Source organism: Diceros bicornis, chromosome 4, assembly GCF_020826845.1.
Source record: "Diceros bicornis minor isolate mBicDic1 chromosome 4, mDicBic1.mat.cur, whole genome shotgun sequence".
Taxonomy (NCBI): Eukaryota; Metazoa; Chordata; class Mammalia; order Perissodactyla; family Rhinocerotidae; genus Diceros; species Diceros bicornis.
In genome coordinates, this window is record NC_080743.1 from 18,142,680 (window position 1) to 18,168,437 (window position 25,758).

The following is a 25,758-nucleotide window of genomic DNA, read 5'->3' on the forward strand; positions in this document are numbered from 1 at the left end:
ATTTTCTCTCTAGATGCATTCCAGTTTCAGTTCAACAGTCATCTCCTTAAAGGTTGACTTGCCTAGTCATACTATCTGAAACAACAGCCCCTTTCATTCTACAACCATTTATCTAGCCTATTTTTCTTCCTATTACCTGTCTCTACCCAACATTAAAGTCATTGTCAAGGTCATCAAAAACAAGGAGCATCTGAAAAAATGTCACAGCCAGGAATTGCCTAAGGAGATATGACAGCTAAATGTAACATAGTATCTTGAATGGGATCCTGGGACATTAGGTAAAAACTAAGAAAATCTGAATAAACTGTGAACTTAAGGTTAATAATATATCAATATAAGATGTTAATAATAGGAAAAAATGAGTGTGAGGGCGGCTCTTTGTACTATCTTTATAATTTTTCTGTAAATCTAAAACTAATCTAAAATTGAAAGTTTATTTTAAAAAAGTTTGTGTGTGTGTGTGTCCACTGTTTGTTTGATTATTGTCCATCTCCCTAGAAACTCTTGTTCCCTGATTTATCACCAGTCTTAGAACAATGCCTGGCACATAACAGACATTTGGTAAATATTTGATTAATCAATTAATCAATTAATTGTGTCATTTATACCTCACACAAACCCTATGGTGGGCTTCAAGATCTTAAGTAATATTTGCTAGATTATACAAAGAGCGAGAGTTAGAACCAAGATTCAAACTCAATTTGATCAAATTCCAAAGTTTGTGTGTTTAACTAGAATTTAGGACTGCAAAGGGAAATTGGAGTACTGAATTTGTACTTAGTGTAGGTGCAGTAGGGAACCATGGACAGTTTTGAGCAGCGATAGTAGCAAAGTAGACCTTCAAAGTGAAGAATGGATTAAGAGGGGCAGAACCAGTGACGAGAAGGCCAATTTGAAGGTTATGACAATGATACAGATGAAAAGAAATGAGACTTAAGGCAGTGGGAATATAAAGAAATAGATAGGTGTAAGAGATATTTTGGTCTGGACTATACAGGACTAACAAGTGGTTCAAGGCAGTGAACAAGGAGAAAAAATAGAGATTAAACTGAAGTTATGAATCTGGATGACTAGAAGAATGTTAATATCATCGACTGGAACGAGGAATAGTAATTCCTCTCCGACCTCCATAGGCAGTAAATGAAACATAAATACAGAAAAATAGCAGATTCTTTGAAAAAGTTAAAAACGTTAGACAAAATCTAAATTATTTTCAAAATAATTTTTATTCATAAGATTCCTAAGTGAAAAGCTAAAACAGTAGAGTTTGTTATGCCATCTTCTATATGCTTTGCTTTACCTGACAAAACATTAGGAAAGGTTTTAATTTTTTAACATCTCAGGTGTGAAACTTTGGGAACGAAAAAAAAGCATGTTGAGACCTCTGCTCTCCACATCAGTCTTGGAGTTATTAAATGATAATTATTACCATTACTTAATTTCTATCTGACATGAACATACATACAATGTACAGGACAAATGAAAGGTGTTACCGTGGGGCAAAGTAATTTTTTATGATCAATAGTCTATCGTTAGCATAATGTTTATTTTATGCATTTGCAGACTTTTTATCACCTGAATTGTGGTTTATAAATATTAACCTATTGATCTTTGCTGGTCTTCCATCCGCCACAAGAGTTTCTGATAAACACCATCACTTCTTTTTTTGCAGGTGAAGGACAAAACAATAAAGCAAACCTCTAGATATCTGATGACTGGACATAGTTATAGAAAAATTCAGAATTCAATGTTGTTTAACCACATAAATCCCTCAAGCTATCCTAAATTTAGGCTTACATTCCAGCTTATCCATAAAATCCAAGCTGATAATACGTTCTTTTAAATAAAAATGTAGAAGGAGTACAACAACATAACATATATATTTTACCCAGCATTATGACTTGTGACTTACACATGCCTTATAAATTATCAAATAACATGCTGAAAATGTACTTGGTTTGTTTCACAAAGACCTACTGCCATTTATTTTCTTTTATATTTTCTTTTTCAAGTTTCACTAGCAATTTATTAAGCATGATTTACTGAATTCTTCCCTGGAAACATTTCTTTCCACTCTTTTCGGAGTTCATTACACAAGATAGCAATCTGATTTCATTCAGGGAGTGAAGATAAGCTCTTTGAATGACCAAAATAACGCAGCCTTAAAAATAATAAAAGAATACGTTTAGAGGAATCTAAGAAATCCATTACTTTTTCTAAACTTTTTTTTAACTCAATTTGTGTGGATTTCCTGATAGAAAGCTTTATTTGGTCCATTATTTCTCTAATTTATTTTGCTAAAGTAAACCTTACACAAGACTGAGGCCTAGGACCAGGATTTGAATTATATTTAATGAAAATTTAGCACACAAAAGCACTTCAATTATTCCTATTTCTTGATTTATACTGAAAAATGGGTGCACAAATGTGTGTTCCTTTGATAGAGTTCAAATTAGCAGTAAGCTTTTGAAATTCCGTCCTCAGTAACTTCAACCAATGTCTTTTTACCAGCTTATCTTGAGCAAAACAGAGACTTTCAAACCAAACTTCTATTTCATCTATTTCTTTCTTTATTGCTGAAATGAATAAAGTAATTTTATATGGAAACTTAAATGCTTATCAAAATTGGGAAGCAATGAGTACAACAATAAAACCACTTGTTAGAAGCCTCATATATTATTATATTATATTATATTATTAAGACTGGAGTGATACATTTGTCTTTTCATAGGGAGTTATGTGGATTTCTTAAACTAGGAAACCAGACATGTAGTGTCTGTATGAGGCAAAGGACCAAAAAAAGTCCAGTGGAACTCAACAAAATTTGTTTATACAAAGGAACTTAAGAACTAGGAATTAACAGCCCCCATTTCACCACTTGCAACACAGACAAGACTCTCGGTAACAGGTTTGATGAACCCACGTTCAGCTCCATATGGTCATTTATCCTCCCTATGTCTTTGAAAGTAAAATACTGTGAAGGCGGCATTTGAGTTTTTGGTGACAAATTACTTTTCTGAATGGAATCAAAGGCTGTGGCCATCTGCAATGAAATAGATGAGCCACAGCTGGCTTTCATAATAATTAATCCTGATTGCAACAGGACTATGGCACTTCTGGATTGATTGGGAGGACCTGCTGTGACAAATAATACTGACCAGTTCAGTCACGTTGACAGCCAGTTATTTCTCATGTTTCGATACAGACTCTACCCCATGTCATCAGAGGGAAGGGAAGAGATGGAGATCATCTAACACACTTGGTGAATAGCGGAAACCTGAAAATTCGGAAATCTTTAATCTAGATTTGGAGACCTAAACTATCTACACGATATGCCAATACTGAGACTACAGCTACAGTATATCAGTAAGATGGGGAACCACAGTTTACTAGGGACTTCTGTCATTGCCTCCTTAACCCACACATGCATCCCTAAGGGAACTGCCTTACCCACAACTCCTGCTATGTGAACAGTAAGCTACTTGATTCCATATTTTCTCTTATGTCCCCTGGGCGTAGCTGATTTGGCCAGAGGAGGACACCAATGAAAAGGCAGGCAGTTCACAAGCGTAATAGTGACTTTGACCTAAACCAATCAAATTCCTCTTTTGGAAATTTGGAATTGGGCATCTAAGACACTGAGTTAGTTAACTGTGGAGAATTAAGCTTAAAAGTTATGTAATCTCTAAGGCTGGGTAAGCTGTTACAGGTCAAACGTTAGTGGCAGAAAAGAAAAAGTAACAATGGCTAAGAAACGTTGAATACTCACTCTATGCCAAATGCTATGCTAACTATTTATCATCCACTATCTATTTTAAACCTCGCATCACTATTAAACCCATTGATAGATGCTGTTTTTGTCCCTGTATATAATTGATGGAAAATCTGAAATTTGGAGAGATTAACTTAATTCCTCCTGTCACATAGACGTAAAATAAAGACAGAACCAAAGCCTGATTCTGTTGGACCCCTCTTGAGTATTCAGCTATAGAACTGGGAATCTATGGGAGGGCGGTGGAGAAAAAGAGAAACAAAGACAAAGCAGATAACAGCAGAAATGACCTGACTATTTAACCCTGAGATACTGGCCTTCTCTCCTCATAGCTTCTGAGCTGCAGTTCCCATAGGTGTAAATCTTCATTGATTTCTCTCCTCAGGTTCTCATGCAACCCCACTGTGTCTCTAGATTGGTGTACAGTATACAATACTTTGGTTACAGCTATTGAGATAAAGCAAAGATAATTTTTGTCCTCATTTCTTCATATATTCATTTCAATGTTTGATAATTCACTTTGATTTCAGACATTTGACTTCAGCAACATGTGTTTTTCTGAATATAGGATATGCAACTATCTAGTGACTATGAGTAAATGTGAAATTTGGATTTTTTCAGCGATTTTCTACTTTACAATTTATAAAGAATACCCAAGACCAAATCAGAAAAGACTTTTATTTTTTATTAATAGTCTACATGATATGTAAATATACATGCACTTTTTCTCTTCCTTCTGGAATAATTTTCATATTGTGAGATTTTAAATCTGTTCCAAATGAGCAGGTCAACAGCAGCTTCAGCCCGTTATAATGTTTCAATCCAGTAAACAAATCTCTGATTTGGGGACAGCAGAGCCAGTTCCTTTCCCCACTCTTTAGTAACTAGTTCAACTGTTACTTTAAGGATGAGGCATTGGGGGATTTATAACCAACCTTCTCTTCTCAAAGCCGGAATAAAATTGGAAAAGACGAAGAAGGCCTGGATGATTCAGATAGCGTCAAATTTCTGAAGAATTTTGCTTTCTTATGCAGGAGTGACATTCAAAGGGGAACAAAAATTCTGTGTTATTTACAGCTTACGTTATTTGTGTATTTCAGTGCCCTAGATTTTGTTTTCCCAGGCTTTGTTTGAGGGTCGGAGTTTTAACTCCATTGCCAAGTTGGGAAAATTCAAGTTTCAACTGTTCAAAGGCAAGATTCTCCAAGGGCTCCATCACTAGTCATGTGGCTCAGTCTGAGCAGGGCCTCTATACTGTCTGGAGTCCATCAGCATTTGTTTGTTCCATGTTCCACGGGCGGACAGTACAAGCAGTGTTTCTTTTTCAGAGTCACCTACTGCTATGTGTGGCAGTAGTTAACTGTTTAAGCAAATCTAGGATACTGGAACAGCAATTTAAGATGTATAATGAGACACAGAAACGGTTCCTTAGCATTTTCCATTACTTTCAAAATGCTTCACTATCATTCTCTAAAATTATTCCTCTTTGTTTTTAAAGGGAGAAGGGAAGAAAAAGTTATTTATTGCAAAAATGTAAAGACTCCTTTATTCTCTTTGGTATTGTTCACAAATTCTGTGTCATTACAGACAAATTGTTGAGAAGATTTGCAGATAATCTTGTCTCAATTGCCTTAAACTCATTCCACCATATTTTTCCCTTAGAATAATGCCCTCACTATAATGGAATTTCAAATATATTAGCAGATACTGCCATTGATCTTTCTTCATGTTAAATAACTATTAAATCTATATGTTGTATTCATATAAATAAAATTTATTTAAATACTTATTTTTAAGGGTTAGTGATCCATTTTGCATTTCTTTGAGTTGTAGAGCTTTCACTACACCAAAAAGAAAAAAAAAAAGCCTACCTTTTTAATGTGATGCAAATATAATATATGAATTTTACATTGAATATACGTGTAGTGGAACGTTAAGTATGACATTCTCTTTTTTCTTAGCGTTTTATCCAAGATTCCAAAGTCTAAGATCAACAGATGCTAGAACATCTATGTAGGCCAGGTTAAAAGGATGTGAAACTAGTTTAGCAACTATACCTTGAGGGTGTATAGATATAAGTCAGCAGATTGATAGAGACAAGACTTCTTTGAGTGTAGTTGTAGATGGTATCAAATGAAAGAACTTCTCAACAGCTATTCAAAATTTCTGACATATGTCTCGTGGAGTTTGAAAGTAAGGCATGAGAAATCTAAAGAGAAGAGGTTGACTTAGCAGAGCAGGAAGAGGAGCAGTGCCTTCAGAGGGAGATAGTGGCTCTTGCACCAAAGAATGTGGGGGAGGGCACAGCGAAGGGCAAGAATAAAGGAGTTTTCCTCTGGGTCAAGTAGACCCATCGAGGGTAGCTGGTCTTGAGTCAATTTGAGAAGGACCTAAAGGGAAATTCAAGAAGGTGGAGTTGTACCACTGAATGCAGAAGCTGATGGGTGATTTTTTGGCACTCAGGCAGAGCTAAGGAATAGTCCAGCAGGAGATGCCCAGAGGGAGGACTTCTGAAGAATCCACAAAACTTCCCCCTAAAGAAAGAGCAAATATTTGGGTATCTACCATACCCAGAGGGCACCTTTTCCAGTTTACAGTGGCACCTGCAAACATTACCTCAATCACTCCTTATCTCACTCTGATTTGAGGAAGAGCAGGAGTGGTATGGAACAGTAAGACAGGGAAAAGGTGAAGACGCCAGCCATGACTCTCTTCCTCACTGCAGGTTACTCTGAGTCAGGCCCAAACCGATGGTTCAGAAGTTTTAAATTAGAGAAGAAAATGAACTGGATTTTAAAACTGGGGACAAAATTATGTGTTATTTAAAGAGAGTGACCTGGAATGTAAGGAGATATGCCAAAGAGCTCATATTGGTGCAGGGAAAAACAATTTGACAGAGTACGTTTAAAGAGAAACTGAGGAAAAGAATAAAATTGTGTACTACTTAAAACCCTGCAAAGTCCAGGTCCTTTAGTACACACAAACATTGACATGTCTAATCAGGATTAAATCAAGGTATGCTGGAAAAAAAAATACACACACACGCACACATACACATTTAAGAAAATGTGTCTACTGAAGTAATACTGTCTATTCACTTCAAATGTTTTCAGAAATAGTAAAATGTCTGCTTGTGATAAACACTATAAAGATAAGAGAGAATAAGAGGGCTAAAGAGTGATGGCAGCAGAGTGCTGTCATGCTATCAGGGACAGCATCTATAACACGGCGTAGTTAGAGTATAGACCTGCCAAGCTGACAAGAGTGCACGTTGAGTTTGGGGGAAGATCATACCAGGCAGAGGATACAACATGTACAAAGGCCTGAGACCCAGACATGCTGGTTGTATACAAGGAGCAGTGAAGAGGGCTGGGGGCTGGGGGCTGGAATAGCTGGAAACAGAAGGTGGTGGTGAGAGGTGTGGTCAGAGAAGTACCAGGTCAAAGTAGGACCTCACAGGCAACGGAAGGGCTTTGCATTCTACTCTGGGAGAGAGGGGAGGATGCTGGTGGATTCTAGCAGAGGAGTGACATGATCTGATGTACTTTCCTAAAGGCTCACTCTCTCATGTTTTGTTTTCTTAATTATTGTGTATGTTTTGAGGTCGGGCAGGGCATGCACTATTCAGTTGGCTGTGGTTCACTGTGCTTGCTCCACTGTCTAACGCTAGGCCCGCTTCACGCATTCACCTTACCTTCTTGGATCCTGATGGCACTTGAGTTTGTAACCCTTATTCCAGGCTCTTACAATTTCTGCCTTTCACCACACAATAGGAAAACACTTTTAAAACATAAGGTCAAGCTGCTACCCTTCCTGTTTCATTTTTTCTTTTGATGCACCAAGTCTCCTCAGACACTGCCGTGTTCACATTCTGAATCGTAAAGCAGCTCTAAAATTTCTGTCTTCTGGGACTTGCTGTGGCCTTCAGAATAGTTTAAACTTAAGAAACTAGATACACCAGAGGTCTTCAGCTTGTTGGAGACCATGTTAGTTCTAGAGATGCTTTTAATGTCTCCTGAAGAAGAACCAGGCAAAACTGGAACAGGACTCATGTCTAGACAAGTTCGTCCCTGGGGAATAAGGAGGCCAGCCACAGCACATCGCAAAATGTACTCCCTGACTCCAAAACGTATTGTTATAGAAATGAAATCAGTTGAAAATTCACCTCCAAGACAGACTTGAAGAGGGAAAGAAATCTCCAATGAGCAGCCTAAATAGGTTTAGAAGTGGAGAGAAAACAGTACCTATTTGTTCCGGTAATGGCATGTGTAAGAGTGGAGTTGAGGGGAGAAAAAAGACCTCAGGTTTCTTTTTCTTACAACATCCTCTCCCTCCAGCTGCCTCCTTGGGTATCAAGCATGGCAGGGGAGTTCAGAACTCTTACTATCAAGCACAGGACCTACTAGACACCTCAATTTAACATTGCATGGAAGATTAAATATGTCATATTTTGGCATTTAGTTTATCCTCCTATGGAATTCCCAGCACTGGCTCAACAATACTCCGGGATTGAACTCATATAGAGTCTGTAAAATTTCCCAAGCAAATTTAATTACTATTTGCTCTGCTAAATATGCATTACTAGCTAGATTTATTGAGCATGTACTATGTGTTGAGCACTCTGGGCCCTGGATATTAGGCCTTGGGTATAACGAGATTAATAAGAACTCTTCCAGCCTTGAGGAATGCATATTCTAGAAGAGTAGACAGAACTATGAATAGATAAATGGGGATGTAGTCAGTTAAGTGTTATTACTGAGGTAAAAATAAAGTGTGAATACACGGAGGACACTATCTTGCTGGAGAGAGATCACATACAGAGTGACCACCTTGCTTTTCAGTTGTCATTTTACATTTTAACTCATATTAGAATCCAAGAAAAAATAATTTCTTGTATCACAAATCGTATAAGGTTGTAAAGGTAAGACAGTAGAAGGGCCTTAACCACATCTTAAAGACCTTGGCCTGCATGCTATAGCAATGGGAATCCACTGAGCGTGTTTAAGCAGAGCGTGTTTAAGAAATGGAATTGTAATTCCATTTCCCCATTGACATCCCTAGACCAGGCTTCTCTGAGCACCTGATACCTATATCCAACAGACTACATTCTATACATCTCCACTTGGGGGTATCATGGGTCTCACAAACATAGTACGTTCAAAATTCTTCATTTCCTTCCAGTCTAATTCTTCCCCTAATCCTCACCATCTCTGACAGTGAGTGACATGGCCATCTACCCACAGCTAAAGCCAGAAACTTAAAAATCTGTCTTGAGTCTTTCTTTCTTCTCATCCCCATCACCAAATCTTTTTATTTTCCTACCTCCAGGTTGTATTTTGGATCTGTCCATTCCTATTTATTTCCATTACTACCACTCTAATGCACACCACCCTCGTGACCCGTCTTTATAATGGCTATGACCTCCTCCTTGTTTTCCCCATTTCCACTGGTGCCTTGCTCCAAGCCATTCTCTACAGCAGCCAAGGGTGATCTCGAAATGGAAACTAGATGAGTTCACTCCACCTTAGCCCTGCTCCACCCTGAGGCAACATGCAAACTCCTCCAAGGTCTTCATATTATACACAGAATAGAGGCTTTGAGTCCCAGAATGTTCTGGCTGTCTTACCTCTCCAAATATACTTCCTGTCTCTCTCTTCCTCACTCCAACTTTCAGCTGCAGCTCTCTTTTTGTTCTTAAATACGTCAAACATTTTTCCCATATGAAGGTATTGCATATGATGCTTCCCCTCCCTGCAATGTTCTTTTCCCCATCCCTCATCTGGAGACTTTTTCTTACTCTTCTGTTTTCTTTTTAAATCTGAAGTTTTCCTTGACCACTCTCTGTAATACTTTCTGGTCCCCCTTTCATTTATATCACAGTGTCTAATTTGCATCCTTCATAAAACATATTGCAGCCTGTAATTAGAAGGGTGATGATGATACATAGAAAGATAGATAGATAGACAGATAGATAGATAGAGAGACAGACAGACAGCTATTATTTGTTTACTTGATGTTTGCCTCCCTCGTTAGATCATTACACTGCAACCTCCAAGGGGTCTGTTTTGTCCACTGTAGCCTCAACATCAAAGTGCTCAATAAATTTTTACTGAATGAATGAAATATACCTTTCTCTTTGTTAATCACTTTTCTTTGAATGTATGTAACTAAAATTTGCATGTATTTCCAAGTTATTTTACTTAGATGTCTAAAAATTCCTTCCCCTGACCACTTTCTACTAGAAGCAAAGAAGAATGGAAGAGATAACATCTCTTCCACCCTCTTTTCAGTGCAAAACACTAAGAAAACAATATTGCAGGATATTTTCAAACGTGAGAATGTGTTTTTTAACTCCCATTGACCACTGAATTTCTTATATTCCCACATACGACCAATTTCTAGATTTCTTGGAATTTTTATTTAAATACATACCCGTTTATTATTTTCTGTCATCAAAATGAAGCAGATATTTAAGTCTGCTTCTCTATTGTTTGTGTCTTGAGGAAAAGAAAAAAAGAAAAACAATTCCACTCAAACCTTGTTTTAATATATGAAGTAGTATAGGTAACTTTTCATAGCAAGTACACATAAACATATGTCTTGTGTTATTTCACTCCCAGCTTCCAGCCAAAACATAAAAAAAAAAAAACTATTCTTGCAATCTTTGCAGATTTTCAAGCCTTAGTCAAAGAAGAAAGTCCCAAAAATCTTTTCAGAAATCCTGTTTGGGCGCTATTCCCAGCCTAATTTTTGCAGACCAAGATGTTTGGGCAGTCCTGGTGTGCTGGGGATAAGCAGTTGAGGATTTTATCTGAATCAAACCCAAACTCCAATCCTAATTAAAATACCACAACATTGTTAACTCCTTGACTACGTTAGACATCAGTTTAGTTGAACTAATTCCACTTCTGGAATACAGCCTCTCATTTATGTTCCTGCCGGTTGCTTATATTTTCATTTCAGCTCTCCCATTGCTTTTCAGAAGATAGAAGTATTGTCTCACTTTTGGTTGCTGTGCAAACATCTCTGGAGTTACATAAAGAAAGTAAAATTACTAAAGCCAGATAACACAGATATAGTGACAGAAGCTTCTGGAGCTTTCTGTTTTATCCGTTTTTCCCCCTCTGATGACTAAGGATGGTGCAAAAGATATCTTGTGACACTTTTTTATATTCTCATACATTTTGAAGAAAGGAATATTGATATATATATAATTATATATATATAATTTTAATTGACAAATGCATTTGATGTTGCAAAGTTCATAGTCCCCTATGTAGGAAGAGTGAAGATTAGCGCAAACTCTGTATGTGTTTATACAACCAAGTATATATGTAATCGATGCTTAGAAGCTACCAGTCTGTAAAAATATGCCCTAAATTCTTTGAAATCCCATCAAAGAAAATCAGCAAAGGACACATGTTCTCTGTCCCTCAGCCTAAGACTGCTTTACATGCAATCACCGTTTGATCCTGTTGCCTCCAAACCTTCTTTAAGCTCCTAAATTTCAACTTGCATTACCTGTTGCTAACACTGCTGCTATTCCCTCATCACTATTTCACACAGAGTTCTGGAGCCTAGTATGAAGTCAAATGTAAAGTGACAAGTGAAAACCAAGGGGCTTCAAAGTACAAATTGTATATGATCTTCTTGCCATAACAGAATAGTGTCACTGTCCTGTAAAATTAGAGCATCTATGGTCTTCTGCTCCAAAAAATTAGCAACAACACGGATTGCATTTGACAGCTAATGGGAATTCTGGAGAGATTTGGAAATGTTCCTCAGAAGTAGCAGAAGTAGGGAGTTCCCAGATTCCTCATGTAAATACTTTCCTCAAATGATAAACATATCATTTATTAAATTGAACGATTATTTACTGGATATGTCTCCTAAATTCCGGGCATAAAGCAATAACGAAAACTGAAAAATCTCTCTCTCATGGAGCTCATGTTCTAATTGGGAAGACAGTTAACAAACAAATGAGTAAGCACAATATATGTTAGGTCAGAGGGTGATAAGTGCTGTAGAGAGAAGTAAGGTAAGGAAGGAGGACACTGGGTTGGGGACGGGGGTGTTGGCCAGTGGATTGAAATTTAATAGAGTGATCAGGGAAGTCTTTACTTCATGAAAAACATTTCAGAAAAATCCTGGAAGAGTACGCAGGTAGGATATCTGGGGGAAGGGCATGCTAGTCAGAGGGAACAGAGAATGCAAAGGCCTTGAAGATGGTGTATGCCTTATGCGTTGGAGGAACAGTGAGAAGACCAGAGAGGCTCAAGTGGAGAAAGTAAGGGAGAATGTGTAGGATATGAGGTCACAGGGGTCAGGAGAAGGGGGAAGGGAGTCAGGTAGGGCCTTGTAGGGCAGTGTAAGGACTTGGGCAGTTATGCTTTACTCTGAAGGAGACAAGAAGCCATTGGGGGTATATTCATTTCCTACGCCTGTCTTAAGAAAGTACCACAAACCAAGTGGCTTAAAACAACAGATATTTATTATATTTCAGTTCTGGAGGTCAAAAGTCCAAAATCAAGGTGTTGGCAGCGCCATGCTACTTCCAAAGATGCTAAGAGAGATTCCTTCCTTCTCTCTTCCTGCTTTTGGTGGCTCCAGGCATTCCTTAGCTTGGGGCTGCAGCACTCCCATCTCTGCCTTCATGTTCACATGGCCTTCCTTTTTGTGTCACTATGTCTTCTCCTCTTCTATCTCTTATAAGGACACTCGTTATTGGATTTAGAGCCCATCCAAATAATCCAGCATGACCTCATCTTGAGATCTTTAACTTAATTACATCTGCAAAGACGCTTTCTTCCAAATAAAGTCAGATTCACGGGTCCTGGAGGTTAGAATATGGACATATCTTTGGGGGTCACCATTCAAGCTATTACAGAGAGTTTTGAGTAGAGGAGTGGCAAGATCCAACTTGTACTTAGTAAGTTCATTCTAGTTCCTGTGGTGAAAATAGACTGTAGGAAAGCAAGAAGACTGTACAGCAGAATCCAAGAGACCATAAGATGCAAAGCAATAATTCAGATGAGTATGTGGCCTGTACCTGAACAGTAGTGATGGAGGTGGTGAGAAACGGCTGGATTCTAGATACATTTTAAAGGTAGAGATGACAGAATTTACAGAAGATTTTATATAAGATGCAAAAGAAAGAGTGGAATTAACAGTAAATCCAAGGTTTGGGGCCTAAATATCTGTGAGTTACTTTTGATGTGTATGGTAGCATCATTTAATATAATTCCTTATTTTGGTGTCTCTCTTCCCTGCTAGCTACCCCACAAGCAGGGAAACCAATCCTTCTTTATTCACAATTGTATCCCCAGACAGTAAACATTGAATACATATTTGTTAAAGAAATGAATGAGTGAAAGAACGAATGAGAGAATCAATCGGTAGACAAACTAAAACACCGCTCAGCCTACAAATGTCATGGTCACTTGGTCTGCCTCTATTCTCCTGAGTTCTGCATCAGAATCTTCATACAATCAATATCTATAACCTGTATTTGCAAGTGGGGTAAGTTATTGCTTCAAATCAAAGATCTGAATTAACATGGGCATATGCAAGAAATGGCCAAAATAAGCATTATTTATTATTTTTTTAAACATAAATATTTGGGATAACTTTTTAAGGGAGCTAAATACTCATTTGCTTTATATTAACTTAGAACAATGAATTATTTTAGTTTTTTTTGGAATAGCTGTATTTGTATATGCAAGTTAGCAATATACTTACCTCTTGAGTTGTAACAGTCATTATGTAGACCCATTTTTCTTTAAGGTTCAGAGTTCTTCTTTGCATAAGTCACTTGGGTCTCTTTAGGAATGCCTTGCAGAAACCAAAGTTTTTCAAAAGGATTCTTTTCTTCCTTACCGATGTTCATCTTAGAATCTAAAATACAAAGGATTCATGAATGGCGATATGCCTTTATTGTTAAGCAACGCTATTGTCTGGGAAACTTCCAGTGTTTTACAAATGGACTACAGCAGCAAGTTCTCCTTTTTGCAGTGGAAACATATAAGTGCCTTAGTGATAGAGATAAGAATTGAATTTAAAATCCCTGTGCCTAATCATTTTCCCTAATGACTTCATTCCTGAAGCTCCATCCATTTTTCTCTGTTACACCATACACCACGAAGAATTTACACGACCTACAAGTAAGCTCCTTTTAGACTCTCTTACATCGTTCAAACACTCCTTAATGTGAACTTCTTTCAGCACTGAACCTGAATGTCTTCCAGCCTTACTGATCTCAGTACGTCAACGTGTTATTTGTGCTGCTTGCCTGTCTGTTGCAGTACGTCTAATAAGTCTGTTGGACTTTTCCATACTGTGTTTGGTAGTGTGCCTATGTTTTGTACTCAGTACACCAGAGGTATGGACACAAAGTAGTAATCTGAGAAGCAATTCAGTGAGAGCAACTCCTGGAGAACCTTTACCTCTCTGAAGAATCATTTATTGTTCCAAAAACAAGAACATCTGGGAAGCAGAAACATAATGGGGAGCTATCTGGGAGTCCTATGGATATATGAAGAGCAAGAGCTCAGTTTTCTGGACAGCAAAGGGCAGGAACAAGAAAGAAGAAAGAAAACTTGGTTCCACATCAAGTAAATATTGTTGACTGTTATAAACTTGTGTCTGCTAGGAAGCAAACACTGAGAGGAGTTAGGGGTCTAAGTATCTTATCAAGGACCTAAGCCTACGAAAGTCAAATGATTGAAGAGGCAGTGCTGGGCAGGGAAAGCCTCAGAGGAGTCCTGCACTGGGCAGAAACAGATGGGCCTTATGAGCCCCATTATACTCAGTCATTGTCAAAGGGCTGCCTGAGTAGGGGAACGTGAAGATGCTGATGGATGGAGGCTGTCAGCTCACTTCCCTCCTTCTGCAGAACCACAAGGTTTTTCCTGAAAGGAGATCCAAATGGCACACCTCCTTGGCTGCCACAGAACTTGGAGTAGTTTTAAAATACTTTAGAAAGAGCTCAACGTTGAACTAAACTGTGCTCTTTCCACCTCCATTGGGTGGGTGGTAGTGGGGGGAGAAGGACTGCAGTCAAAAGATAATTTAACAGAATCCTAATGTATTCAGTCCTTCTGTTAATCAGCATAATTTTTTAATCATTTGTGGTTTGGGTGCCCTTTTTGGAGGTTTTACTTGTCATTGTGTTTATGGGAAATTGACAGTTATTAATTGTTTCTAAGCTTGAACCAGTCCTTATTAGAATTCAAATATATTTCCCACTACTGGGTCCAATATCTATATAATCATTTATCTTACAGTGAATTTTACTGTAAGTGTAATATTTACAAGAAGCAATTTGTCATTCTTGGGTTAAGTATAGAAACTTCAATATTTTCTGGATAAATATGTCAAAATAACTAAGATTCAAGCAATGGAAGAGAGCAGGAAGCTTATAATACAGCATTTTGTATTAGAGTTGGGAGGTTTGCTATCTGGTTTGACTCTATCTTGATTGTTTTTATAAATATGATTTTCCAATTATTAACCATCATTAGTATTAATGGCATTAATGCTGGTAATCTGTCTCACTAAGGATTTCAAAGTGCTGTATTTTTTAAATGCTAAATGCGTTCCAGGGCTCTGGCAGTGATTCCCACCCCGATTTGCTATATCCCAAAGTCTCCAGACACAATTAATTTTAATTCGTATATGAATATGCCAATCAGCACTTTAGGTCAGCGAATGGGGTGGCAGGCCCTCGCAAACAATCTTGGAATACTTCAACTCCCTAAACTTAAACCTCTAATCTAATTGGCAATGCATCCCTCTTTTCTCACAACATCGTCCTATGCATGTGTTGTCTGGGCTGGGGAGCCCAGATGAACACATGCACAAGGCATACAGAGGCAGAGGAAGGACAAAGGTCCAGAGGTACAAAGGACCTGTCGTGCTTCTGCCCTATGCCTCCTTTCTGTGACCTGCTCCTCACTTCTTCCCTCGCATTCCAGTCACATCTCTCCGTTTCCCACACATCCTTCTATTCTGGGCTCTGAGCATCCTTGATTGATTGTCTCTCTCATGCTACCCTGCTCTTGTACCCCTGTTCGCTGGATCTGGAACACACCCGCAGCCTTCTCCTTCCCCGCTTACTTGCCTGAACAGCTCCCACTCTGCCTTCAAGAGCCATATCAAGCGTTGCCCAGTTTGTAAGGGCCTTCTTAATCACCCCAACTGCACTCTACCTACCTGGCCTTCTTTCCTCTGGACTCTTTCCCTTTGTACAGATGTCCAATGTTAGAATCAATCTGTTTTCATATCTGTTTCCATCATCCCCATTAGAAATGAGAACAAGGACTAGGTATTTTCACATACGTAGCCCAGGTTTTTGCTAACAAAATATTCAATGTATTTTTGTTGAGTGAAGGAAGGAATCCTCGTTCCTCATCCCAGTGCACCAGGAGCCTGCAGCTCCACGTTGCTCTCTGAGTGCCTCCTGCAGGACCCCTCACATACTGGCAGAATCAAGTGCACACAAGCACAGGGACGGCACCATCATTGCTAGGACTTCATCCTCACACACTCTTATATACCACTTGAGCCTTCTCTGCACCTTCATTGAAATCTGGCTTTTCCTTGTCATTGCTGATCTTCAGCTAGTTACTAGAAGAAAGTATCTCTGATAGAATAATTAAAACTATCAATTCATGTGTTACTCTAAGCGTAAACTTGTTAATGTGTTAATTCTGCCAGTAGTATGTGCATTGAAAAGGAGAATAGGAAGCCAGTAAAAGATAGAAATGAACCCCTAATGGTGGCATTTCAGGAAATAGGAGAGGACAGATGGGAAGATATTTCTGGACTGGGAGCTTCTGGGTGCCCTTCACATTGTACCACACAAGCCATTTCCTATTCCTTTACAGAAGGTTGGATCTGCTGCTACAACACTCTCTAGCTCTCCTGAGAATAGTATTTCTATTTCTGTCTTTTATAAAAAGGTAGAGGCACCAGTCCTTCTGGTTGTCAAGGCCCAGGAAGGAGCCCTTCTCATAAAAATGGCCAGGGAAAGCCAAGAACAAAGAAGTCATCTTTTTTCTACATTCAATAAACACCGTAAGAGCACTTCCCTGTTCAGAGAGAGACAATGAGTTCAACAGAAAGAGACTTACAATAACTATAACAATACTTTACATTGATTAAGTGTTTACCCAGGCACTATGCTAAGCTTTTTCCTTTATTCCTTACACCAACTGTATAATAAACATCATTTTCTTATCCCCATTTTACAAACAAGTTAAGCAACTTGCCCATGGTCACAAAACTAGTCATTATCCCAGTCAACGCTGGCACCAAGAGAGTTGTGACTCAAATCCTAAACATACCTTCTGGAAGGGACTCCCTGGTCTAAGGAAGGGGGTACCTAATTACTCTTCCATATCAATATACAACCCAGCACTACTGGTACTGGTATTACGATCCTATATATGGCAAGACATTCACATCATATTTATTTTATTTCCTTTTATTTCATGAGGGTATGGAAGAGATTATAATTTCTGAATCCAATTTTTACATTCAACAACTGGTATAAAGAATATAAATGCTTTGCTATTATTTCCAATATCTTTTCACAAAAAAAATTTATAAAACATCTAAAAAATATGTAAAGGACACTTTCAAAGTATTTGGGAAGATATTTTAAAGGATATTATATGGTCCCTGATTCCAACGAGTTTACAACTTGAAAGGTAATATTAAGACCTCAATAACATTCCAACTCCAACCTGTGTACAAGCTGTGTCCAAATTGACGTAAAAAACCTGAGAACCCACCCATCCACTCAGAAAGCAATCAGACTATTGGATGTCAGAGACGTAAAATAACCATTGTCGTCACCCTTTTACTTCCAAGCAATTGTTTCCTAAACACTGTTATAGTCACTAAGTCTGTACACTTCAGAAATTCCCGATCTTCACTAAATCTCATGGAAATGTGTGTTGGCATTTTCCTTGAGCTTTCTTTTAAAGTATCACTTCTGTCCATCAAATCAGAGTTCCTATAAGTATAGTGTGTTTAAATTCTTTATCTTTCCTGACAGGCTGTAGATTTCCAACAGCAGCAAAAATCTAACTGGTCTTCTTAGCACTCTCTGCAAATATCGCTCACATGTTTATGGCGAGATTTTAATGTCATTTGTTGAAACATAGTTAACCGATGGCATTTGGTTCACACCAAGTTAATACTGGCTTCCGCAAGGCTATGATCAGTTCAGTCAACCAAGTGGTTTGACTGATTTTTCCTTGGAATTGACCTAATTGCCTAGCTGTTTGGGCACCTGCAGACACCTTTACACAAAGAGACGGCAGGCTTCACGTTAACTTGTTAAATGAGGGTTATTCTTTTCTTCTCAGATCTGCCACGGACTTACTGAGTGACTGTTGGCATGTGTTACAATCATATTCCCACTCTTCTTATTCTCATTTTTAAAATGAGAATACAAATATATAAAACTCTGAAGATGTTAAATGGAAAAGCAAAGAATTATTGCATATTTAAAGATACATCTGTATTGTGTAGAAAGAGGGATTTCTTCTATTCTGAAATGCCAGCCAGAAACAATATGAAGGAAAAAAAACAATTAGCAACTTAGATTAAAAAAAAACACAAAAACTCCCTTCAGTTGTACATTTGGGTTCTTTCAGATAATTAATCATTAATAAATATCCAAATACTATTTTCTTTTTACATTACAGTATATACCACTAGCTCTTTAAAAGTTAACAAGAATCAATTTTCTTTCAAAATAAATATTCTACTTAAAAAAATTGTCTAGTTTCCTTCACTGACATGTATGCCAATCAACCGAAAGCTCATTCAAAACTCCGAGTTTTATGCAAGCTTGTTTACCCGGCTACTAGTAAAACATTTTCAATGTGCTATCTAAAATCCTGATGACAAAACAGAAAGAGTCATAAAATGTTCATAAAAATCAGATCAGATGGAACGTCAGCTAATCTGAGGATATTTTTCCCTACGATTAACCAGTTCTTAATGACAACATTTCTTATCTTACAACTGTGACATGAAGAGGGAGCTGTAGCTCTTCTGAGACACAGTTCTGCAAGAACCAGCTTATCCACGCTCTCCGATCTCGTGTCTGTCTCTCTTTCTCTCTCCCTCTCTTGCGCGTCCGTCCCTCACTCATTCACTCTTCCATCGTTTTGCCATTGTGCCAGCTCAATTTAAATGTATCTGCTCTGTATCTGTTCAAGTGGAGATAATCCATGCAAATCAGGAGCAGTGGCTTTCAGTGCTTGGTTCACAGAGAGGACTCAGCTTGAGGAGGTCACTCGTTCACAGCCGCTCCTCCCATTATATTTTTGCCCTTATTGCAGGACTGCTGTCTGTATACAGTGCCTGAAAGGACTCAATTTACTGCAACTGCTGCCTGGTTTTACTTACAACTTTTTTTTTATAAAGGAACTTACCTCCATCTGTCTTTTCAAGGTAGGAAGTCTGATTCTTCTAAAGACGTGTGTAATGCCTCCACTGTCTGCTCATTATCAAATGTCACTTGAATGCTTTATATTGTTGCTGGCATTAGGCACAAATGCTGTGATTCCAGGTGCCTCACGCTTTTGTTACTTAACCGTATAGGTACAATTGTTTAAGTGCCGGGTATTGTAATGTTTATTTTCCCTGCAGTCTGCTTCAGTTTTACAGTGCCAGAAAGACTATAGTGTCCACTCTCTAATCTAAAAATGCAATTGTCTATCAAGTTTTCCCCTGAAAAAAATAATCTCTCAGTATGTTTTAACTTACCATGTATCCTGGCCAATAACAGCCAAGTGTAAAAATCAACCGTGTTAAGATTTTTTTTTTAACCTGGAATCTGCCTGCAGCATTTTCTGTGAAAAAGAACTAACTGTTGAAATGTTTTTAACAACAGCGAGAAAAGGATAGATTTTACTTCATTCTGCTGCAAAGCAAGAAGCTGAGGCCTTATTGCTAACAGGCCTGTCAAATAGATTTATTCTTGACAATTCATAAATTGTTACTAGGCTATGCAGAAGTATTACAATTAGTTAGCATTCAGTTACTGTCATTATACATGTTGTTATTTATTGTTTTGAGATTGAAATTGCATTATGCAAAAGTTTAATGTAGCAAGGCTAAAAAAAAGGCTTATGTTTGTGTAACACTGTTTGATATCATTTTTTAAGCCTTATTTCAATAGCCAAATGGTTACGTTTGGATTAAAAATGCATGTAAGAGGCTAACAGATTTGACGATATACGTGCTGATTTATGAAGGCAATTCCTGGGCTTAAATTACTTCATGTGTGTTTCCTTGAAGTTACTTGTAATAATATGTTAATCATTCCTCAGTCATTTCAATTTTAAAACATAATAAATGTCATAAAATTACAGACTCAAAAATCTCTTTTTGATTAGTACAAATATAATTATAACATTCCAGTTACAATTTAGATTTCAATAAATGTAATATGTCTTTGAAAGCACATCTTACCAATATAATCTTGCCTTTATTACCTTATTTTTCTAAGAAAGTTTGGCATGTGGCTATGATAAGACTATTTAATCTCTTATACAGTATAAAATTGAATATAAAGAGTAAACAAAGTTGACAGTCCTGAAAAGAAGAAAAAATGATCTTCTGGTATATTGAATAGTTCTGATGACATAAATCTTAGATTTCATCTTCTAGGTAGATACTTGTAGTTAGTGGAGTTCAAGGGAAAAAATTTATTATCCACATAAAATATCTCAGTGCCAAAAATGTGCAGTTCTTTTTCTTTTTGATACAGAGTCTTCTATTGAAAAAAAATGCACTCTGATTTTTGACTACAGTACAAGGCATGAAGCCCTGTCATTGTTAGCATAAAGAAGACATCTACACAAGTATTACTGTGCAGAGGGCAATCTTTCTGTCTCTGGCATTTGTTAGGTTACTGTACATAGAATTTAACAGATAAATATGTTCTGCTTCATGGCATTTTAGTGATCCTATTGGTATGCAGGCTATTCTGCTAGGATATGAACAGAAAAAAAAAAGATATGTTTTATAGCAGTGGGTAATAAAAGTCCTTCACAGTGAGAGAAGAGGAATTTGACTTATTTCTTACACAGTAATTAGAATTTCTTTAAAACTCTTTGAAATACTGAGTGGTAAACTAAACTGAGGCTTCCCAGGAAGGGCTAATTGAATTTATCTATTCGAATCTTGTAGTTGCCCATGAATATCTTCTTCCCAGACACTGCCACTGGAGGATTCTATCCACATCTTCAGTATTACAGGGAAAGAAAAGAATTCGTCACTAATGGAAGAGGGTGATTCTCTCATATTTAAAACGAGTTTGAGAAGAGCACTCAACACAGGAAAACCATAACAGATGGAAAGGTGTATGGGATTGCCTGGTTGTGTGAACTTGAGACTAGTGTGAAACTAAAGGATGCCCTTTCAGAACAAAGGAATGCCATGTAATACTCTGTCAGCAGTCAAGCTGAGGAGAGACGTAAAAAGTGGCCAGGGAGATCTTTTGGGGACAGAGAAAATGCAAACAACTAGGCATTCTTTTTTCAACCACATTACGAGTATTTGATAGGTATGATGGTATTTCCCCATGGAATCTCAAACCATATTTTCACAGAGTTATTTCAAAAGCACATATTTTATAGACTTTCACATTTGTTTGCAAACCTCCTAGGAAACTCTCCAAAGACCTAACTTGTATGCCTTAAGTTAGGTTTCACTGTGCATCCTAAATAAAAGGGTCACGACCTTCAAATCCTGTGGGGTTTTTTTTTGCTTCATCTGTAAACTTGCCATTCCTCTGGTAACTCATTCAAGCAACTATTCAAGATAAGTTACATTTTACTCCATTTTAGTGTGCCTTCCAGCAGAATCTATACAACTGGTAAACCATGTAGCTATAAATAATACCATGTTGTTATTCTCCTCTGGTTCTTTTCTGCTGGTTTTATTGAATACACTTAAAAAGATAAATTATCATCTTAAAAGGATGCCATGGAGGGTGCTAATAAGTTCTCTGTAACTTCAGGAGTGTTCAGTGGGGCCAGAGAAACTTGCAGTCCTGCAACCCTGCTTGAGGGAAAATGATGTGCTTTATCAGCCGACATTCAACGCCCATATTAACTGTAGACAAGCAAAATGTCTCAAGGAGGATTGTCTCATACTACATATATTTTTTAAATCATGAAACTAGTTGCTGTGTATGGATTGATTATAATATTAAGTGAAATCTCAGCAGATACTAATTGCTTTATCTGTATTAATTTAATCTGCACAACACTATCAGGTCGATGGAACCATCATCCCCATTCCATAGATAATGACATTGAGGTACAGACAGGTTCAGTAACTTAGCCAAGGCTACACAGTTGTGTTAGAACCAAGATTTGAACCCATTTGTTCTGATACTGGCTTTGAAACATCACACCATAATGCCTTCCTGGTTAATTAGCTCAGATGCCTAAATACAACCAGGACATCCCCCGCCCATAGCAAAAATTTCTATTTACCCACTTATAGTCTTGATTTGAATATCTGATTCTGATTTTTTAACTCTTTTCAAAGCTCCTCACTTCCACCTGTGTTAGCATTATAGCAGAGTTTTTTAAAGTTGTTTCATTTAATGCATGCCAGGAATGGTTACTCTTGCAGAACATTTGTCTTTTACCTCAAGGAGTTAAGAACTAAATCAGATATGTAATTGACTGACTTGTCTACTGACAGCCTTTGAAGCGCTGCCCCCCCCACATACCTTTTTTTTTCTGTCTGAAGAAGAAGATTGACGTCTCTTTATGTGTTTGGAATTTTTCAGTGGTGTAAAGTGCTTGGTAATGATGGAAATTAACCTGAGGCTTTATCTAGCTACCTTTCCTTGCAACTCCATTGAAGTTCTGGTAACAATTAAAATTTTCATGCAAACAACTGTTCCCATCAGAAAAAATATATTCTTCTGTCTTGTCATATCTTTCTTCAAAATCTCCTGGGTAGTGAAAGGAAGCCCTTTACCTTGCCTTTCTTTCCATTGGGAGCATCTGAATGAAAATTTCCCCAGTTGAAATATAATAGCACATTAGAAAAACATATGAAGAAAACAAATGAAGTGAAAATGCATCTTTAAATGATCAGACTCTGAATCACTAAATATAACTATTTGTCCTTGTGTCAGAAGGTGTTATCTCCTTAAGGAGAAATGAGCAAGAACAGGTCCATACAGGGAAGCGTTTGTGGCTCTATTTCTGCTTATTTGGGATAGCTTGAACTGTCCCCCACTGTTTTTCCTCCCAGTGTGAGAAGATGAACGATTATACATGTAACTCGTAGGAATCTGATTCAAGGACTGTGTTCATTTGACCTTTGAATATCAAATATGTAATGTAAACAAAAATCTAAACAGCATCAACACATAATCAAGTGGCAGAAATGTGGGGAACATGGGTCAGCAGCAATTGAGCAAGCTACACATTTCTCGAGGAATGAATAAAAAACAATTTTGATGCCATTCTGTGATACTAGCATTCTTTTTAGATCTTATTTGAAGTATGAGGCAGATGGACTGCCCTATATATCCAGAACCCCTATCTGCTGGCAGGCAGAAGGGCTGAGAACCTATCTTTAAAGTTATTTTAATATATCAGTTTTGCCCAGGTTAGCTAAATTCGGCTTCGACCATTGGTACAGGAAAGGTTGGGAATTAATTTAAATTTGAGCTTACTCTTCCGTCATCTCTTGCTGAGTGAGTTCCTTAGCCTGTGAGACATTCCTTTCAGATTTGATTTCTCCATTACTTGGTTGATATTCCTACCTTGAAAGAAAAAAAGGGGCAGGAGGAGAAGAAGGCATGATGGCTGTGAGCTGTGTTGATATAAACATTCAAAGGAGTTAAAACTGACCTAAGACCATTTGAAGAATGTGTCCCACCTTGCTCAATTCTTCAGCTGCATAGCTGAATTTCCTATCTAAAAAAATGTCAATTTCCTGAAATTAAGAATGAAATCAAAAGATTGTACTCACTGTGGAAAGCTTGTGGTAGGAGCAAAAAATATTCAGATAACTTAATTCTCAAATGTATTAGCCATCGGTTCAGACTGAACAGTTATCAACATTCACCGCAAAGATAAAACTTCACTAGCTAATAAAGTCCACGGTTTGGAAAGCAAAGCCAAAATTTGTAAAAAGTCTTAACCCAGGATTGGAAATTCCTTTTGTTTGTTTGTTTATGGCTGTTGTTATATATATTACTTTCCTACCGATGCTACCAATCATCTCCCAGAAAAATTAATCCAGTGCCCTTCCCACAGTCTTTGAGACTTTTTGCTTACAGTTTACACCACACAAGTCAGCTTCTAATTGCATTTTTCTTCTCGTATTTCCCCGGTTGTTTTATGGGTCATATTTTTGTATCCCAAATAGCTTGTAAACTACTTGAGGGTAAAAATCATACTTGCTCTGTGTCCTTCACAGACCTTAGCTCAGTGTGGAGGCCAGAGACTATTCTTGATTAGTATTTGAATGATTGATTGAATTTTTTAAAAATCTAGTTAGCTTAGATCATATATTTTTAAAAATTTGTTTCAAGGGCAAAGAGAGGACCACCTATCTATTCAAAACATTACTTAAGACCTAGCTATATTCCAGACCCTGGGCCTATTCTCTGACAGCATATGAAAGTTGACACATGCTCAATTTTAAATATAGCAACCGGAAAGGAGATTATCTCAATAGATAAAATAATATATATATATGACTTCTCATTTTGGAAGTTAAAGGGAGAGGCACCTGGTGAATGAACTGAAGTGAAAAATGAGAGCAGAAGGAGAACGAAAGAGACCAAGAGAAAATAGGGCAGTTGGAGGAATGGGGGTGGAGGTGGTGGAGGAATGGGGAAAAGAGATACCTTGAGAGATGAGGAGAAAAGAGTTTAGAAGATGTGGAAGAATTCAGACCTTGGCATTTCTTATTAACCACAGTTTACAGCTTTTTAACTTCTATCATTAAATCTTCATACACTATAAACGGAATAGAAATAGTAATTAATCTCCAAGAGAGAGTATTCCTTGGCCTGAAGCTTCGAGCAGCGTTGGGGTCCTAAGTAAGGACGAAAGCAAAGAGGAAATAAGGGGGCTTTTAAGGCAAGCTATAAAATAGTCAATCCAATAAGAAATCCCACAGAGAGAGCCTACAGCCATAAATCAAATTCTAAAAGGAATTTGGCAAAACCAGTCTTACCCAGGCAGACATCAACATCTAAGCAGGGTGGAGATGGAGTCAGTCAGAGGGGTGGGTTTCAGGACAGCTTCAAAGGGACGACTGTCCGCCAAGGTGCTCCTGGAAAAAGGCCGGGATGTGTGGACTAAGACACGGGCTTCAGGAAGCAGTGCTGGCAGGAGCAAGAAAAACAGTTTAAGGCTCACCAACCTGGGTAGAACGCAGGGCCCGCCATCTATCCCCTTCTGGGCCAGGGCCCAGGGGAAACAAAAATCTCCCAGTTCCTCAGAAGATTCAGAGTAAAGGCACTATACATATGGCTGCCCCTCCCCGTTGGGGTGCTCTGGCCTCAGGCTAGAGGCATTTGGCTGTCTCAGCTCTCAGTCATTTCATTTTTCGGCCCTTAGCCATGGAGATGTTAAAGACTATTTGTGAAATCCTTCTGATTAGCAAGTGAAAAGCCATTGCAGATTGGCTACTGGGATTTCGCTGGATTCAGAGAGGGACAGAGCAGCCTGCAGGTGACTGTGAATGCTGATTTCTAATTTATCAAAAGAGATATAGGACCATCGTTTAAAGTCTGCATCCTTGATTGGAAAACAAAAATCAAAGGCATTTAAAATCGTGTGAACTGAATTTATAGAGGAAGCATAATGAAACAGAAAGAACACTAGCTTCAGTCACACAGAGCTGGGGCGGAATCCCAGCTGTGGGGAATATTATTTAATCTCTCTGAGTTTTCAGCTTCCTCATCTGCAAACTGGCAC

The 25,758-nt window shown here is 37.9% G+C and overlaps 1 long non-coding RNA gene across 6 annotated transcripts in view; it reads right to left on the minus strand.

Moving 5' to 3' along the window:
- The window catches only part of LOC131404095 (uncharacterized), a 73,005-nt gene extending 47,659 nt beyond the window's left edge, over nt 1-25,346 (minus strand). For 5 of the 6 annotated variants that reach the window (XR_009219727.1, XR_009219724.1, XR_009219722.1 and 2 more), the window contains exons 1-3: nt 25,013-25,346; nt 23,499-23,588; nt 13,511-13,666 (exon numbers count right to left, since the gene is read on the minus strand). This is a non-coding gene — a long non-coding RNA (uncharacterized LOC131404095). The remainder of the gene's footprint in view (nt 1-13,510; nt 13,667-23,498; nt 23,589-25,012) is intronic. The other variant, XR_009219725.1, reaches the window with a different exon arrangement.
- Between the last annotated feature and the right edge of the window lie 412 nt (nt 25,347-25,758).